This window comes from Ambystoma mexicanum, chromosome 1q, assembly GCF_040938575.1.
Source record: "Ambystoma mexicanum isolate Mex_15411 chromosome 1q, UKY_AmexF1_1, whole genome shotgun sequence".
In the NCBI taxonomy this organism is placed as follows: domain Eukaryota; kingdom Metazoa; phylum Chordata; class Amphibia; order Caudata; family Ambystomatidae; genus Ambystoma; species Ambystoma mexicanum.
The window spans coordinates 1,182,530,766-1,182,550,372 of NC_090922.1; positions in this window are offsets into that span (position 1 = coordinate 1,182,530,766).

Genomic DNA, 19,607 nt, shown 5'->3' on the forward strand with positions numbered 1-19,607 from the left:
CCCTCCTTCCAAGCGCAGGAACGGGGGCTATGGGGTCGGAGCCCTCATTAATGGCCCTTGCTTCACTTGGGCCATTAACTCGGGCTGCCGGGCTATTACCCCCGTGCCATCCTTGGAACAGGGGTTTAACATCACATTGGTACCTAGACACAGGAGGACACAGTGGGTTGGTGCTTAGTGATACCGAAGAGGAGTAAAGGAGCAATAATAATGGAACGTGTTCACCTTTGCTATAGCTCTCAGATTTGGGAAGTGGGGTCTCGCTCTATACCTTTTCTGGATTTAACATACACAAACATGAAGTTGTGCAATAGAGTAACTCGTTTCTCCTCTTGACCCCTCACTACAGATACCCAATTTGACTCTCAGGGAGCCAATCAAAATTTGTAAGATCGCTACCACTGTGGCAGGAGGATGTTGCAATCCCCTTATTCTTGCAGAGAAATTGGCACTTCATTTATGCTGCAGACCCCACAGGTCATAGCCAGGTTCCTATGTAATGACAGGATGCGTCAAAAGAAATGCCTTAACACTGTAGAGGCTTTTTATATTATGAGAACAAATCACATTCTCCAATATGGTTTCTACCAGGTCCAGAAAGCTGTTGCATGCAGTGTTGAGCGCAATATTTTCTTCAGGCTCCTCGCGTTGTGATCAGAGCCCTCTGCAATGGTAGACTGTGTAAAAAAAAATGCCTGGTGCTCTTTGCCGCCATTAGAGCAGGTGACAAGGCAGTCACAGGAGAATTGTATGAGGGCCTTATTGCAGGAAACACCACAATGCACTGGACCCGGTGAAATCAGAACTTCAAGAATAACCAGCTTACCTCCTCTCCTTAGTCATGTGGTGCTCCCGCTAAATATCCTTCACTTTGTGGCTTCTCTAGTCCTCCCAAAACCTGCTCGTATTTTTCCATAAGATTAGAAGATTAGTCGTTCTTTGCCTATTTTAACGGTGGCCATCTTTGTGTAGTGTTGTTGCAATGGTAAATATGTTTTTAGCCGTGTGTCTCGTGTTTGGAGCGTGAACGTGTTTCCCACAGGAAAAAAACAAAGCACCTAGGCGTTCGTCCTGGGCACTGGTGTAGCACTCTTCCTTTGCTCTGCCCATGTTCTCAGGCTTGCATACCTTTAACATGCAGACTATCCTTATTCTGCAGGCTATACGACTGTATTATGTCCCTTGTATATAAAACAAGCAGATAAAAAAGGGGGTCAAAAGTCCCTGCTCAGAGTGACTAATGCAACAGTCTCAATGTTCACATGTGAGACTCTCAACTCTTTAATCTTCATTTGGCCCAAAATACGTGGTTCAGACTAGAGTTTGATTATGAGATGTAAACATATTTCTCTTGCCTTTACCTCTTGATTTCTTCGTGGAGAAGTCGTCTGTTAGAGCTCACATCGATCGTTAGGATATCACCTATGCTCTCAGGTCCATGGCTCTTTCAGTCTGCATTCCAAAGTTATGGGGTGATCTTCATATCAGGTCCTTTCTGCCTGGAATTCCCAGGCTGAATCCCTAAGGATTGCTCTTCTTCAATTTTTGTTGTTTGTACCAAGGTGTGAGTGACAAATCCAGAGCTCCTCTGCCCCAGAAATGGATCACTTTATCATTAACAAGCTCGTTTACACAGTCACTCATGGGTACAATCAGTCCTACAGATAAGGGGTCTATCTGACACTTTTACTCCCTAGTAATTAGGAAATACTCCCAAAAAAAAATAGGGAGTAAAAATACTCCCCAGAAATAATGGGAAAAAGACATGTAGAATCTTGTGCTCCTCCTCCACATGACATGTTTGAACCAGTAGTGCATGTAGTACCACAGGAAGAAAGTACTATTGTAACTGCCTGATTAGAAGAATTAAACGTGTGTCTTTTAATGAGCATGAATAACTAGGTGCAAAGAAATAAATGTTACAAAGACATTTCCGTTAAAACATATTTTTACTCACTTATAGAAAACTCTCGTTGGGAATTGGACTTATATTTGTACTCCCTAAAAAATCATTTTACTCCCACTTCCAAATCTTATCTGGATCACTTGGTGCATTTCAGATAAATAAGGAATGGCCACAAAGCAGGATTATTTATTTAGGCACAGCTATAAGCAAAATGGCATGATTACGCATAAGTGAGGAATCGGCAGCCATTTTGAAAAATGACAATTCTAACCTTATTCCAGTCGGGTTGCAAAACGACTGCCATTTCATGTTTTCCATATGTGTGTGCACAGTAAAAAATGGTTCCAGCGTTATTCATTAAATAAGGGCAGAAATATGATCTAAAAATGATGAGTTTCCAGTTTTCAAGACCACCTTTTTTAATGTGTTTATGTCCATGTGTTGACAGGTGTTGCTTCTCCAGCCTGAGGCTGCCAAATTGCAACTGCAAGCCTACTTACTTCCTTAGGAAATATTCAGAGAGAGCAATGTTAGGATCTCCCCCTTCCTCCAGGTGGCTTTATATGTCAAGTCCAGGCCGTTTGTTTAATGAAGTAGTGACATTTTCCCTTAACTGTGACGTGATGATGTGCTACAGGGATCTCGGCCTTCTGACAATTATCACGGGGAAATAAAGTGCAACCACATACGTCAATATAAGTTTGAAGGTCGAATCATATACATGGTGCTACTGCTGGGCAATTATGTTGTGGTGACAGTTTTGCTCCGTTGTCGAGCAATTTTGCTCTGATACTTGCACCAATACATAAGTACAAACACGATGTTTGCACAGTCGTGCCATCATTTTACATTCTGGATAAACTGCCCATCAACTATCCTTATGAGCAAAGCCACGAGGTTTATACACTGGTCAGTACAGCCATGTTAGTTGAGGGTGCGTCACGCAGGTCAATAAGGTGTGCAAAATTGTGGCCTTTTAACCAATGATAACTTTTAGAGCTTGGGTTCCTGGTGTGGAGAATTGTTATAGAATGATCGTGTTTTAGGCAACTTGCATTGGCTAATTCCACGTGAGATGCTCTCTCCCCCATGGGCGTTTTTTTGTCCAAAGATCTACATTTAATGCACAAGTCAAGTTGTTCAAGTTTCAAGATTTATATTACCCAGCGCCCCCCTCTCAGTCAGCGTCAGGCTTAGCCTGTATAGAATTAAAACACACTGGCATGAAAGCAAATATTTAGGCATACATTACTGGGGGTGGATGAGGATGAAGTACGGTGAGGTGGGAATGAAATGCAGGGTACCAAGGAGGTTTAAAGGAGTTAAAAAAGAAACAGATTCAACGAGAAGTCAGTGACTGATCTTGACTTTTTCCCCAATGTTCACTTTGTGTTCTCAAATGTTACAATGAAGTGCATTTCGCTGAATGTCCAACTCAATGCAGCCATTCCAATGCAAGGCACTCCCATGCCTGTTCTCGCCTTCCTTTGTGGAAGATTTAGATATTCATGTCAGTGCAATCATTATCCCGATTGCTTCTTCACTGAGGAATGTTCCTGATGCCATTTCCCTTTTTTTGCTTATTGGGTTTGGCAACTAGGTGATGTCTGTCTATAAACAAAAACTATTTCAATGCTAAGCGAAGAAAGGCGAGAGATGAGATTTGAGCAAGGACACAGAGCTTGTGGGTGTTGTTTGATTACTTACTTATTCATTGACTGTGCATGGCATTCCCACCCACTAGTTGCCCCTCCTCACCCATAACGCATCCCCCTACTATGTCTTTGAATCCAGGAGATGTCTAAACTGCAGCTCTAAACAAGCCAAACCAGCCCTTGGTGTGATAAAAGTGTCTCAACCAAGTGCATGTTCAACCAATTAATTTACAAGCAGTATGTGTGTCCCTGCAACTGTTCCTTGCACTGAATGTCTGTTAAAAGCAAGCATTGTCAAGCCAACAGTTTTGGCTTTTCTGTAGGCATTTTCCAGGCTCTGCCATGATATCCATAGATAATAGCTCCATTCACCAGCTGTTGCCATACTACACCCAGGTGCTATCATTATAGCAGTACATTGAAAATCAATATCCCATGAGTACACACAATCCAAAACGTTGTCTTTGATATGATAAAATATAAGTCATTTAGAACCTGTACACAAGTGGTTCTAGGTGCAACAAGACAAGGGCGGGAAGACAGAGGGAGGATAAGACAAACGATCTTGCCAGGCTTGTCTCATTCAGATTGGGCAAGTGTGAGAACGAGAAGTGCAAGGGGAAAGGGAGGAGGAAGTGCAAGCGAGAGGAGAGGGGAAAACAGGGCAGCAATGCTCTGAGTAAGTGCAGCCAGAGCAGCGCGGCTCTGGGTAGTGCAAGGAGAAAAAGGGACTGTAGGGTTACAGTTACAGCCCCTAAGTGCGTGGTAGGACCGGAGGCAGTGCAAGGGTGACCGATCAAGAAAGAGCCTGGTACCCATTGAGAATCTGAGGGTAGCCAGGCACCTGGTACCCATTGAGACTCTGAGGGGAGCCAGGCACCAGTCAGTACAGCAGACAGGTAGGTCAGGTAGGCGAGCAGGGGAGGGAGAGAGAGAAAGCAGAGGAGAAGAGGAAAGTTTTGAGCTGCTTCTGGAACTTCAGGTGGTCCGGCTCAAGTTTGAGAGGGGCATGGAGGCCATTCCAGAGGCAGGCACCTGCAGAAGAGAGATATCTAACCTCCACTCTCTGCCTGGAGAAGCGTCTCACCCTTAGAGAGTTGTAGGTAGCTGAGCGAAGGGCTGCAGAAGGAAGGTATTTTGGAAGGGAACGTTGGGTGAAGTTCCAACTCCGGCCCCAGAAAGCCTTGTGGACAATGCAAAGGGTCTTGAACTTGATCCTTACAGCCAGTGAGGAGAGATTAGGGCTGGAGAGATACGGTCCCTGCGATTGAGGCCGAGGATATGTCTTGCAGTCCTGTTCTGGATTAATGGCAGAGGGCGGAGAGTTGATGAAGGCAGATTGAGAAAGAGGCTATTGCAGTAGTCCAGCCTAGAGAGAAACAGGGCCCTGGAGACAGTGAGCTTCTGGGGCAAAGTGAGAAAGGAAAGAATCCCTTTGAGGAGGTGCAGCTGGTATTGTGACTTCTTGGAAATTACTGAGTTGTGAGGCGAGAAAGAGAGAGTGGAGAAGAAGATGACACAGGTTTATTGCCTCGCAGGAAGGTGAAGGAAGAGGACCCAAGGTAGGCCACCTGAGTGAGAGATGGAAAGCAGGGGCAGGGGTCCCAATGAGAAGGATCTCCATCTTACTGGCATTAAAACAGAGATCGTTGGAGGTGCACCAATCCTGAATCGTTGATAGACAGTCAGGAATGAGCGAGAGAGGAGAGGAGGCTGAGGGGAGCCTGAAGAAAAGTCATCGGCATAACACTGAAAGTTAGAGAAGGTAGAGATCAGGTGGGCCAAAGGGGCCAAGTAGAGGTTGAAAAACCAGGGTTAAAGGATAGAGACCTGCGGAATGTCACAGGTAGAGAGAGAGGGGTGGTGGAGAGAATGGGACCAAGTTGGACCTGTAGAGGACGGTCCAAGAGGAAGAAGATCAATGAGGATGAGGACAGAAGGAATGCTTGAATCAAGGTTAGAGAGCTGATCTTCACAGGTGTTCAGGAGAGCAGTTTCTGTGCCTCTGGCAGCTCTGGCACCGGACTGATGGCCATGGAGACAGCCAACAGTTTCAGTGTGGAGAATAAGCTGGTTGATGTGGTATACCACAGTATGGGTGTTTATAGTTGCTTGTCAGTAGTTTAAACTGGGTTATGCCCAAGCAAAGTTTATGAACATGAAAGGGAAAGGGGGGCATATCATCCAAAATTCTCGAGGTCTGAAACTGAGAGGCATATATAATGCTCCTCAGTAACAAAAGGTTCTGAATGTCTCTGCTATTGAATAGAGCAGAATAACTAGTTACTGCCTGTCATTCACTAGGAAGGGTGTATGCCTCAGTATGATGTAATTTGCAGACTACTCAGCAGTTAGTGTTCAGAGAAAAATGCAAGAGAAAAAGAAGCAGGGGGATAGAGAATTCCTTTCTTCACCCAGTTGAACTGGGATGAGTAGCTGAAAAGTGCTGTGATCTGATTATCCTGTCTGGGTCTGCTATTATTTTCTAGGGTGTTTGCACAGGGAATATTATGTGCCCGTTTCCAAGAATTCTTGAGAAGTTTCCAATTCCTAAACTGTGACCTATCCTCAGCTTGAGCACCATGACATTGCCACGCGCATGTTTTGCTATTAAACGCACAAGAAATATCAGAGACTCCCTTGTAAAATCTTAATACTCAGGACCGGGAACAAAGCTGCGACCAACATTATGGAATATGATGCACCCGGTCGGGCATGTTACAAGTGGTTCTTGTTCAGAGTGTTCCTTAACAACCAGGAAAATGAAACTAGGCCTTGGCCTGCGTGCCCCATGAAGGCAACTCTCTTTCACAAATTGCAATACAAGCAATGTGATCTACATGATCACTATTCCATGTAACCTCAGATATATTGGAATGTCAGTAAGACCTATTAAGAAAAGAATACAGGAAAACCAATCTTGCATATGATGAAGGAGACCTAATGCTCAATTGGTTAAACATTTCCACCGGAAATCACATAAGGAGAACAACCTTATTTGGTCCATTGTCAAGAAGGTATCCATACCACCAACGGGGTGAAATATACATGCCTTGTTATTGAAAAGAGAACATAGGTGGATATCTAGACTGAAAACAGATTACCAAGGCCTTTATGAATCCATCAACTGGCAAACTGCAATGACATTGCACTGATTACTGTATGGGCTCTCCCACATTAAATTCACAGTTGTGACATGACCACCAGACATAACTCACGGGCTGCATTTGACCCCCATACCATATCACATGAATCCAACAAGATATCAATCATATATGGTGCAATATGACCCATGCAATTCAATGCGAAAGAGATCATTTAACCTGGACTTAGGCAGGTATGCAAACCAGAATAAGGTGACTCCAAAAGTCGGCATACCTGGTGTTGGGTGGATAGACCAATGTAAGGGTTATACCAATAGCCTGAAGCAACAATTGGAAAAAATGCAAATGTGTAGCACTGTATACACTATGGCTGATACACACCCCTTGTGGCCCCCGCTCAAATGGTGTACCAACGTTATTGTTATATCCGCCCTATGTCCCACAGCGCGGTGACGTAGGGCAGCTTAATAAAGGCCCCGCCCCCTGGAGTGGGAGGCAGTTCCGGGCGAAGTGAAACCAGCGTGTGTGTGTTTTCTTTAGCACTCCTGCCTAGGCCGCACTCCAGGCCACGCGGCCTCCTCGACCGGAGCCAGCCCCTCGTGCTGGGCCTCCGGGGAACACGAACACAACAATGGCGACGAGGAAGTGAGCGAGCATCCACACGCTCCACCACGATCTCGCACGCGGAGGCCACACGGACGCTCCGTGTACATTTTTGGACACCCGGTGGGGGCCCCCACGATCACGTGACCCCCACCCCCAAAAAAAAAAAAAAAATTCTTTTCATTCCCCTCCCACACCTCATCCTCAGGGGGTGAATTTTTTTTTTTCTCTTCTCTTCTCGTGTCATCCCGGTCATCACCTGCACAACGTCTCCTGCATGGCACACAGGCCACGAGGCGCCAATCCATCGGAGTACAAGTGCCGGTAGGACACTGCCCCACCACAGGGCGCGCACGAACCCAGAGGGCAGAGAATCGTTGACCAAGCGCCCGCAACACCATGGCGACTGGGTCATCTACCCCTGGACCCTCCACACCGTCCAGGATGGCGGCAAACCTGTCTATGGCGTCACCACCGCCTCGCACGCAGGGGAGTTCGTCGACGTTGATCCAACCATTCGACCCATTCACAGACCCATCGTCCAGTGGGCCCAGATGGCAGCTATGGCTACAGAAGTTTGAGATGGCCATGGAATGTAAGGACGTCACGTCATCCAGAAAAATGAAAGCTCATCTACTCCTCAGTGTGGGCGACGAGGTGCTGCGCATCTTTAACTCCCTGGATGTGGATGACGGCCAAGATGCATACCGGAGTGCGAAGGACGCTCTAACAGCACATTTTCTCCCGCAACTAAATCCAGACTATGAAACCTTTATCTTTTGCACAACCATCCAGGCCACCGATGAGACTCTCGACGCCTACCACACGAGGCTGAGGAAGCTGGCCATGTCGTGTGAGTTTACGAACACTGAAAGGGAGATCAGGAGGCAAATCATAAATGGAATTCACTCGGAGAAGCTGAGGCGTCTCGTGCTCAGTGAAAAGGGCATCCCTCTACAACGCATCCTGGAACTGGGTCAACAGAGGGAGCTTGCCCACTCCAGGGCCGCCAACATGGAAGTGACCCTACAAAAACTCCAGCCATCATTTTCCACAGCGATGGTTGCTCAAATCTCGGACAGACAATCAACGAAGAGCGAAAGTGGCAGCGGTTACACCCAGAACAGGTGGCAGCCTCGAGCACCAGGACCAACCGAATGTGGATGGTGTGGTGGTCAAAGGCACGGAAGGCGAAACTGCCCGGCGCAAGGCACCACGTGCGGAGCATGCGGCAGGAAGGATCACTACGCGAAAGTGTGCAGATCAGTGAACACGCCACCACAGCCTCCACAAGGATCCCAGGAAAAAGGGTCATCGAAAAAAAAGAAACAAGCCAGCGCGAGGAGGGTAGCGGTAGTCAACTCCTCGACGGAAGAAGAAGGGGATGACCTCTCAGCCCTACGACAAACAGCAGGCACGGAGAACGAAGGAAAGGGCCGAAAGATGTACTTAGTATCGACACTAAACCAAGGGCCAGCACCGTCGAAAAGAACCGCCAGGCGACGAAAATGCATGGTCAACATACAAGGCCAGGACATACAAATGACCATTGACACGGGGGCCTCGGTAAACGTCATGCCAACCACCGTTTTCCAAACCCTCGCACCACGACCCGAGCTAAAATCCACAGACACTTGGCTATTTGCCTACGGCAGTCGGAAACCTCTACCAGTCATCGGGAGGTTCCGCACCACTATTGAGCATGGCGAACAGAAGTTGTGGTCAAAAATCTATGTTGTCAAGGCGGGAATTGAAAGCCTTCTGAGCGGAGATGCGGCTGAAGACCTGGGCGTGGTCAAATTTATATGCCACGTTGACGACACATCCGAGGTCGAGAACTTCCTCGGGCAACACCCCAAGCTACAGAGGGGGATAGGCTGTCTCAAAGGAAAGACCATCAAACTACATATTGATCAATCAGTGCAACCACGCGCGGTAAGACACAGAAGGACACCCTTCCACATGAGGGAACAAGTTGAGAAGGAGTTAAGGTCACTCGAAGCCGCTGGTATTATTAAAGAAGTCACGGGACCAACACTGTGGGTTTCCCCGATGGTGGTCACCCGGAAGCCCAAACAGCCAGGAAAAGTTCGGATCTGCATTGACATGCGCCTGCCCAATGCAGCCATCAAAAGACAAAAACGCCTACAATTGATGAAATCATCACTGACCTCACTGGATCGTGTGTGTTCTCGAAGGTAGACCTAAAGGCGGGGTACCACCAGCTGAAGCTACACAGAGAGTCGCGCTATATCACCACGTGCTCAACCCACCTAGGTCTGAGGAGGTACAAGCGCCTGAGTTTCGGCATATCGTCGGCCGCGGAGGTTTTTCAACAGACCATCCAGGAGGTCATGAGAGGCATACCAGGGATATTGAACGTGAGCGATGACATCCTAATACATGCATCGGACACCAAGGAACACATCATGAGACTCAAGACACTACTGGGCAGGCTGGAAAGCGCCGGACTCACAATCCATCGAGAGAAGTGCGAATTCCTAAAACCAGAAATAATTTTTTTTGGATACAGGTTCGACCGCACCGGCATATCACCTGATCCCCAGAAAGTGGCAGACATACAAGCTGCCAGCCCCCCCACGACTCCCACCGAGGTGCGCAGTTTCCTGGGAATGGCCACCTACTGTGGCAGATTCATTCGGAACTTAGCAACCCTATCCGAACCGCTGCGGGAACTAACAAAGGCCAGCACCAAGTGGGACTGGGGGCCCGAATGCCAGGAAGCATTTGAGAGCATAAAAGACTCCCTGTCAACTGATACCAAGATGGCCTACTACGACACGGACCTCCCGACAGAACTATTTGTGGATGCCAGCCCAGTCGGACTTGGAGCAATCCTGATGCAGGTCACGAAAGAGGGCACCAAAAGGTCGATTGCATATGCATCCAGGGCGCTCACAGCAATGGAACAAAGGTACTCCCATATAGAAAAGGAGGCAATCGCCGTTCTATGGGGGTGTCGACACTTCCACATGTACCTATATGGGCGTAAGTTCACGGCGATCACCGACCACAAGCCCCTACTACCAATCTTCATTGGGTCATCGGCACACCCACCAGCCAGAATCACCAAGTGGCTACTACACCTCCAGCAATATGATTTCGAACTTGTCTACCAACCGGGCAGCGGCAACCCCGCTGACTTCCTGTCGAGACACCCACGACCAGCCACCCAGCAGGAAGTGCTAGTCGCCGAAGAAACGGAGGAGCACATTTGTCAAGTAGTCCACACCATGAGGCCCAAAGCGATAAACATTGAGGACATTGCAACAGAAACCCAGAATGACCCCTGTTGCGATCTGATAAAAGATGCCATCATGTCAGGCAACTGGAAAGACTTCATGTCGCACACATGCAACAGAACCGAGGGGGCCAAGGAGTTCCTAGCAGGCATGTTCACGGTTCGACAAGACCTCTCAATCACTGAGGGAGGGCTCCTGCTAAGGGGTGACCGCATCATCATACCCCCATGGCTGCAAGACAGGATAGTTGCCCAAGCGCATGAAAGAAACCAAGGGCTTGCAAGAACAAAGGCACGGGTCAGACACAGGGTATGGTTCCCTCACATCGACGATCGTGTTGAGGACCTAGTGAACACATGTCTACCCTGCCAAATAACGAGTGGACCACCAGACCCAGAACCGATCCTATCGGCCGAGCGTGGCCGGGCACGATGGGAAGCGATCAGCATTGACTTTTGCAAAATCAGAGAGGGTCTACATCTACTGGTGTCAATCGATGATCACGCACGCTATCCAGAGGTCGAGATACTGGAGTCCACCGCCGCGGAAGTGGTCATCCCGGTGATAGAAAAGATGTTTGCCACCCATGGTCTGCCCACGACCATTAAGAGTGACAATGGACCCCCATTCACAGGGGAGGAATTCAAGTCATACCTACAGGAACTGGGCATTAAATATCACCACATCATGCCAAGGTGGCCACAAGCTAATGGGGACGTCGAGCGATTCATGAGGACCATCAACAAGGTACTCCGAGTATCAAAGGCAAACGCCAGCCCGTGGAGGATCGACCTATTCCGGTTCCTAAGGAACTATCGAGTCACCCCCCACAGTACCACGGGCATACCACCTGCTGACCTTATGTTCGGAACTATCATCAACTCGTCGATTCCCCATCATCCAAGCAGAACCCCTGACGACGTCGACCATGCACGCGTGGAAACGAGGAGAACACGTGCCAACGCTCACATGAGCGCCAAGAGAAGAGCAAGGCCCTCAAACCACAGAGTGGGCGACCAAGTCATCATGTTGCGAAATCCCACGAAATCCAAGTTAGACACCAGGTATGAGGAACTGCCATGGACTATCAGCAACCGGCGTGGGACCATGATAACTGTCACACGGGGAGGTCGGGAAGTAACAAGGAACGCCTCCTGGTTCAAGCCCATGCCCCAGCACCTCTGGACGGATTGCGAGGGGCCTCACGATGACAACGAGCAACAAAGCAGCGACGTGCCGGCGCAAGACCCCGAGGAGGAATCCGCAGGGGATCGCAGCTGGCAATCACCGAGACTGCCCAGCAGTGAGGACACATGCAGCGAAGGTGAGCAGACTTACGAACCGAGCGGGGACAGCCCCCAAGCGAAGCGGTACAGTCTGAGAAAGACCACGAGACCGCCGGTGAGGCTGAATGACTATGTATGCTAAGCCAACAGCAGTGGCAGGAGTTTATAGTTGAGCATGTTGCTTATGTTTGTTTTGTTAGGTTATTTTGAAATAAAGGAGGAATGTTATATCCGCCCTACGTCCCGCAGCGCGGTGACGTAGGGCAGCTTAATAAAGGCCCCGCCCCCTGGAGTGGGAGGCAGTTCCGGGCGAAGTGAAACCAGTGTGTGTGTGTTTTCTTTAGCGCTCCTGCCTAGGCCGCGCTCCAGGCCACGCGGCCTCCTGGACCGGAGCCAGCCCCTCGTGCTGGGCCTCCGGGGAACACGAACACAACAGTTATCAACAGAGATAAATCCACTTAGAGTGCATCAAGTAGTGGGGTAAAATTTTATTAGGAATGGGTATGACCTTGAATAAGGAATTGTGGTCTGTAACAAATAAAATACTAATGCACTTAATTGTGCATTTTTAGTTATGATTGGTTATAGATCGATTTGGGAATGCGCTAATAATTAGTATCATGTGATACTTTGCCCTCAAAATATAAAACCTCATGGATACCTGCCCATTTAGAGATGGCGGACCGCATGGACCGCTTCTTGTGAGAAACGCGGGCTTGTTGACTGGACTCGCATGACAACGGGAAGCCTCATTATTTTCTCTGTCCGTCCGAGCGGGTTACAAGTCAACTCGCGCAAATGCTTTGCACACAACACGGGTCCTCTGCTACCTAAGGGTACATTTTTCTCTTTATTTTTTCGAAAATAGCCCACTGCACCATGTCGGCTTACACAAAGTATGTTGGGCGTTTCTCTTGGGAGTTCTGCAATACCAATGCCACAGCCGTTCCTTTATTATGACTTGATGTACGCATGGGTGCACCTTGGGTCTATTAGGGGATCACAGTCTCGCGCAACTCTCATGGCAGAGTTTCTCCTACAGACTACAAAGGAATCGTAACTTTGCACCATTGTCGACCGATGACATGTGTGCCTATTTAGAGGTTTTGTTTTTATCAAGACAATCAAAGCTATGGGGCATGTTAGTAAGGGGATTGCATGATATCCACTCATATTATGCCGCTCACCGCAAAGGGTCCTCTCTCCCTAGCGGTGAAGGCCCACCTATAAAATAGAGTAACAACTTACTAAATACAGATCTTCACAATCTGAAACATCGTATCAACTCCTTATAGCTGACTCGGATGGAAAAAAACAACCTTTAGTTTCCAACACAAGAACAAGCACTTAAATCAAAGACATGACTTGTGAGTATCCACTTTGTGTGTGTGTGTGTCCTAAAATATTGTAGCAATGCTATACATTAATTGCACTAATAGTGACACTATTCCCTGTCATTTTTAACAGGGTTAGTGTGAATGCCTGCCAAGCCAAGAACAATGGTCTGGAGGGTTGCCTAGAGCAATGCCAGTGGTTAAGATTCATTCTAAACTTTCCAGCCATCACCTCTTTGTATTTGCTTTGTCACCCCGAGTGGGACGGGTATGACCAGACGTGAGTCCCGTTCGATGCTGGGCCTAGAGACCCAAGCTACTCCTCATTGATGTGGCCCAAAAAGACCGAAACATGTTTGGGGAGGTTTGTGGTCTCATGCAGAAGGGATGTGACCTAGCAGTTCCGGCTGAACCGCCCTTTTTGGGGTAGGACCAAGCCTGAATTACATATGGTCTTTCCCCTTCTGTAATCGCTTAGCAGGCAACGAGCAGTGGTCTGAAGGGTTGCCCAGAGCAATGCCAGTGGTTAAGATTCATTCTAAACCTTCCAGCCATCACCTCTTTGTTTTTCCTTTGTCACCCTGAGTGGGACGGGTATGCCCAGACGTGGGTCCTGTGCCTGCTGGGCCTAGAGACCCAAGCTAATCCTCACTGATGAGGCCCAACAAGGTCGATACATGTTTGGGATGCTTGTGGTCTCGTGCAGAAGGGATGTGACCTAGCATTTCGGGCTGGACTGCCCCTTTTGGGGTGGGACCAAGCCTGATTTTCATATGGTCTTTCACCTTCTGTAATGGCTTGGCAGGCAAACAACAGTGGTCTGGAGGGTTGCCCAGAGAAATGCCAGTGGTTAAGATTCATTCTAAACCTTCCAGCCATCACCTCTTTGTTCTTCCTTTGTCACCCTGAGTGGGACGGGTATGCCCAGACGTGGGTCCCTTTCCTGCTGGGCCTAGAGACACAAGCTGCTCCTCATTGATGAGGCCCAATAAGGCCGAAACATGTTTGGGGATGTGTGTGGTCTCGTGCAGAAGGGATGTGACCTAGCAGTTCGGGCTGGACTGCCCCTTTTGGGATGGGACCAAGCCTGATTTGCATATGGTCTTTCCCCTTCGGTAATGGCTTGGCAGGCAAAGAACAATGGTCTGGAGGGTTGCCCAGAGCAATGCCAGTGGTTAAGATTAATTCTAAACCTTCCAGCAATCACCTCTTTCTTTTTGCTTTGTCACCCGGAGTGGGACGGGTATGCCCAGACATGGGTCCCGTGCCTGCTGGGCCTAGAGACCCAAGCTAATCCTCACTGATGAGGCCCAACAAGGTCGATACATGTTTGGGATGCTTGTGGTCTCGTGCAGAAGGGATGTGACCTAGCATTTCGGGCTGGACTGCCCCTTTTGGGGTGGGACCAAGCCTGATTTTCATATTGTCTTTCCCCTTCTGTAATGGCTTGGCAGGCAAACAACAGTGGTCTGGAGGGTTGCCCAGAGAAATGCCAGTGGTTAAGATTCATTCTAAACCTTCCAGCCATCACCTCTTTGTTTTTCCTTTGTCACCCTGAGTGGGACGGGTATGCCCAGACGTGGGTCCCTTTCCTGCTGGGCCCAGAGACACAAGCTGCTCCTCATTGATGAGGCCCAATAAGGCTGAAACATGTTTGGGGATGTGTATGGTCTCGTGCAGAAGGGATGTGACCTAGCAGTTCGGGCTGGACTGCCCCTTTTGGGATGGGACCAAGCCTGATTTGCATATGGTCTTTCCCCTTCGGTAATGGCTTGGCAGGCAAAGAACAATGGTCTGGAGGGTTGCCCAGAGCAATGCCAGTGGTTAAGATTAATTCTAAACCTTCCAGCAATCACCTCTTTCTTTTTGCTTTGTCACCCGGAGTGGGACGGGTATGGCCAGACATGGGTCCCGTGCCTGCTGGGACTAGAGACACAAGCTACTACTCACTGATGACTCCCAACAAGGCCGAAACATGTTTGTGGATGCTTGTGGTTTCGTGCAGAAGGGATGTGACCTAGCAGTTCGGGCTGAACTGCTCCTTTTGGGGTGGGACCAAGCCTGATTTGCATATGGTCATTCCCCTTCTGTAGTGGCTTGGCAGGCTAAGAACAATGGTCTGGAGGGTTGCCCAGAGCAATGCCAGTGGTTAAGATTCATTCTAAACCTTCCAGCCATCACCTCTTTGTTTTTGCTTTGTCACCCTGAGTGGGACGGGTATGCCCAGACTTGGGTCCGTTCCTGCTGGGCATAGAGACACAAGCTACTCCCCACTGATGAGGCCCAACAAGGCCGAAACATGTTTGGGGATGCTTGTGGTCTCATGCAGAAGGGACGTGACCTAGCAGTTGGGCTGGACTGCCCCTTTTGGATTGGGACCAAGCCTGCTTTGCATATGGTCTTTCCCCTTCTGTAATGGCTTGGCAGGCGATGAACAATGGTCTGGAGGATTGCCCAGAGCAATGCCAGTGGTTAAGATTAATTCTAAACCTTGCAGCCATCACCTCTATGTTTTTACTTTGTTACCCTGAGTGGGAGAGTTATGCCCAGACGTGGGTCCGGTGCCTGCTGGGCATAGAGACCCAAGCTACTCCTCACTGATGAGGCCCAACAAGACCGAAACATGTTTGGGGATGTGTGTGGTCTCGTGCAGAAGGGATGTGACCTAGCAGTTCGGGCTGGACTGCCCCTTTTGGGGTGGGTCAAAGCCTGATTTCCATATGGTCTTTCCCCTTCTATAATGGCTTGGCAGGTGAAGAACAATGGACTGGACGGTTGCCCAGAGCAATGCCAGTTGTTAAGATTCATTCTAAACCTTCCAGCCATCACCTCTTTGTTTTTGCTTTGCCACCCTGAGTGGGAGGGTTATGCCCAGACGTTGGTCCCTGATGAGGCCCAACAAGGCCGAAACATGTTTGTGGATGCTTGTGGTTTTGTTCGTGCAGAAGGGATGTGACCTAGCAGTTAGGGCTGAACTGCCCCTTTTAGGGTGGGACCAAGCCTGATTTGCATATGGTCTTTCCCCTTCTGTAATGGCTTGGCAGGCTAAGAACAATGGTCTGGAGGGTTGCCCAGAGCAATGCCAGTGGTTAAGATTCATTCTAAACCTTCCAGCCATCACCTCTTTGTTTTTGCTTTGTCACCCTGAGTGGGACGGGTATGCCCAGACGTGGGTCCCTTTCCTGCTGGGCCTAGAGACACAAGCTGCTCCTCATTGATGAGGCCCAATAAGGCCGAAACATGTTTGGGGATGTGTGTGGTCTCGTGCAGAAGGGATGTGACCTAGCAGTTCGGGCTGGACTGCCCCTTTTGGGATGGGACCAAGCCTGATTTGCATATGGTCTTTCCCCTTCGGTAATGGCTTGGCAGGCAAAGAACAATGGTCTGGAGGTTTGCCCAGAGCAATGCCAGTGGTTAAGATTAATTCTAAACCTTCCAGCAATCACCTCTTTCTTTTTGCTTTGTCACCCGGAGTGGGACGGGTATGCCCAGACATGGGTCCCGTGCCTGCTGGGACTAGAGACACAAGCTACTACTCACTGATGACTCCCAACAAGGCCGAAACATGTTTGTGGATGCTTGTGGTTTCGTGCAGAAGGGATGTGACCTAGCAGTTCTGGCTGAACTGCTCCTTTTGGGGTGGGACCAAGCCTGATTTGCATATGGTCATTCCCCTTCTGTAGTGGCTTGGCAGGCTAAGAACAATGGTCTGGAGGGTTGCCCAGAGCAATGCCAGTGGCTAAGATTCATTCTAAACCTTCCAGCCATCACCTCTTTGTTTTTGCTTTGTCACCCTGAGTGGGACGGGTATGCCCAGACTTGGGTCTGTTCCTGCTGGGCATAGAGACACAAGCTACTCCCCACTGATGAGGCCCAACAAGGCCGAAACATGTTTGGGGATGCTTGTGGTCTCATGCAGAAGGGACGTAACCTAGCAGTTGGGCTGGACTGCCCCTTTTGGATTGGGACCAAGCCTGCTTTGCATATGGTCTTTCCCCTTCTGTAATGGCTTGGCAGGCGATGAACAATGGTCTGGAGGATTGCCCAGAGCAATGCCAGTGGTTAAGATTAATTCTAAACCTTGCAGCCATCACCTCTATGTTTTTACTTTGTTACCCTGAGTGGGAGAGTTATGCCCAGACGTGGGTCCGGTGCCTGCTGGGCATAGAGACCCAAGCTACTCCTCACTGATGAGGCCCAACAAGACCGAAACATGTTTGGGGATGCGTGTGGTCTCGTGCAGAAGGGATGTGACCTAGCAGTACAGGCTGGACTGCCCCTTTTGGGGTGGGACCAAGCCTTATTTGTATATGGTCTTTCCCCTTCTGTAATGGCTTGGCAGCGAAGATAAATGGTCTGGAGGGTTGCCCAGAGCAATGCCAGTGGTTAAGATTCATTCTAAACCTTCCAGCCATCACCTCTTTATTTTTGCTTTGTAACCCTGAGTGGGACGGGTATGCCCAGACTTGGGTCCCTTTCCTGCTGGGCCTAGAGACACAAGCTACTCCTCACTGATGAGGCCCAATAAGGCCGAAACATGTTTGGGGATGTGTGTGGTCTCGTGCAGAAGGGATGTGACCTAGCAGTTCGGGCTGGACTGCCCCTTTTTGGGGTGGGACAAAGCCTGATTTCCATATGGTCTTTCCCCTTCTATAATGGCTTGGCAGGTGAAGAACAATGGACTGGACGGTTGCCCAGAGCAATGCCAGTTGTTAAGATTCATTCTAAACCTTCCAGCCATCACCTCTTTGTTTTTGCTTTGCCACCCTGAGTGGGAGGGTTATGCCCAGACGTTGGTCCCTGATGAGGCCCAACAAGGCCGAAACATGTTTGGGGATGCTTGTGGTCTCATGCAGAAGGGACGTAACCTAGCAGTTGGGCTGGACTGCCCCTTTTGGATTGGGACCAAGCCTGCTTTGCATATGGTCTTTCCCCTTCTGTAATGGCTTGGCAGGCGATGAACAATGGTCTGGAGGATTGCCCAGAGCAATGCCAGTGGTTAAGATTAATTCTAAACCTTGCAGCCATCACCTCTATGTTTTTACTTTGTTACCCTGAGTGGGAGAGTTATGCCCAGACGTGGGTCCGGTGCCTGCTGGGCATAGAGACCCAAGCTACTCCTCACTGATGAGGCCCAACAAGACCGAAACATGTTTGGGGATGCGTGTGGTCTCGTGCAGAAGGGATGTGACCTAGCAGTACAGGCTGGACTGCCCCTTTTGGGGTGGGACCAAGCCTTATTTGTATATGGTCTTTCCCCTTCTGTAATGGCTTGGCAGCGAAGATAAATGGTCTGGAGGGTTGCCCAGAGCAATGCCAGTGGTTAAGATTCATTCTAAACCTTCCAGCCATCACCTCTTTATTTTTGCTTTGTAACCCTGAGTGGGACGGGTATGCCCAGACTTGGGTCCCTTTCCTGCTGGGCCTAGAGACACAAGCTACTCCTCACTGATGAGGCCCAATAAGGCCGAAACATGTTTGGGGATGTGTGTGGTCTCGTGCAGAAGGGATGTGACCTAGCAGTTCGGGCTGGACTGCCCCTTTTTGGGGTGGGACAAAGCCTGATTTCCATATGGTCTTTCCCCTTCTATAATGGCTTGGCAGGTGAAGAACAATGGACTGGACGGTTGCCCAGAGCAATGCCAGTTGTTAAGATTCATTCTAAACCTTCCAGCCATCACCTCTTTGTTTTTGCTTTGCCACCCTGAGTGGGAGGGTTATGCCCAGACGTTGGTCCCTGATGAGGCCCAACAAGGCCGAAACATGTTTGTGGATGCTTGTGGTTTTGTTCGTGCAGAAGGGATGTGACCTAGCAGTTCGGGCTGAACTGCCCCTTTTGGGGTGGGACCAAGCCTGATTTGCATATGGTCTTTCCCCTTCTGTAATGGCTTGGCAGGCTAAGAACAATGGTCTGGAGGGTTGCCCAGAGCAATGCCAGTGGTTAAGATTCATTCTAAACCTTCCAGCCATCACCTCTTTGTTTTTGCTTTGTCACCCTGAGTGGGACGGGTATGCCCAGACTTGGGTCCCGTTCCTGATGGGCATTGAGACACAAGCTACTCCTCACTGATGAGGCCCACCAAGGCTGAAACTTGTTTGGGGATGCTTGTGGTCTCATGCAGAAGGGATGTGACCTAGCAGTTGGGGCTGGACTGCCCCTTTTGGATTGGGACCAAGCCTGCTTTGCATATGGTCTTTCCCCTTCTGTAATGGCTTGGCAGGCGATGAACAATGGTCTGGAGGATTGCCCAGAGCAATGCCAGTGGTTAAGATTCATTCTAAACCTTCCAGCCATCATCTCTTTGTTTTTGCTTTGTCACCCTGAGTGGGAAGGGTATGCCCAGACGTGGGTCCCGTGCCTGCTGGACCTAGAGACCCAAGCTACTCCTCACTGATGAGGCCCACAAGGCCAAAACATGTTTGGGGATGCTTGTGGTTTCGTGCAGAAGGAATGTG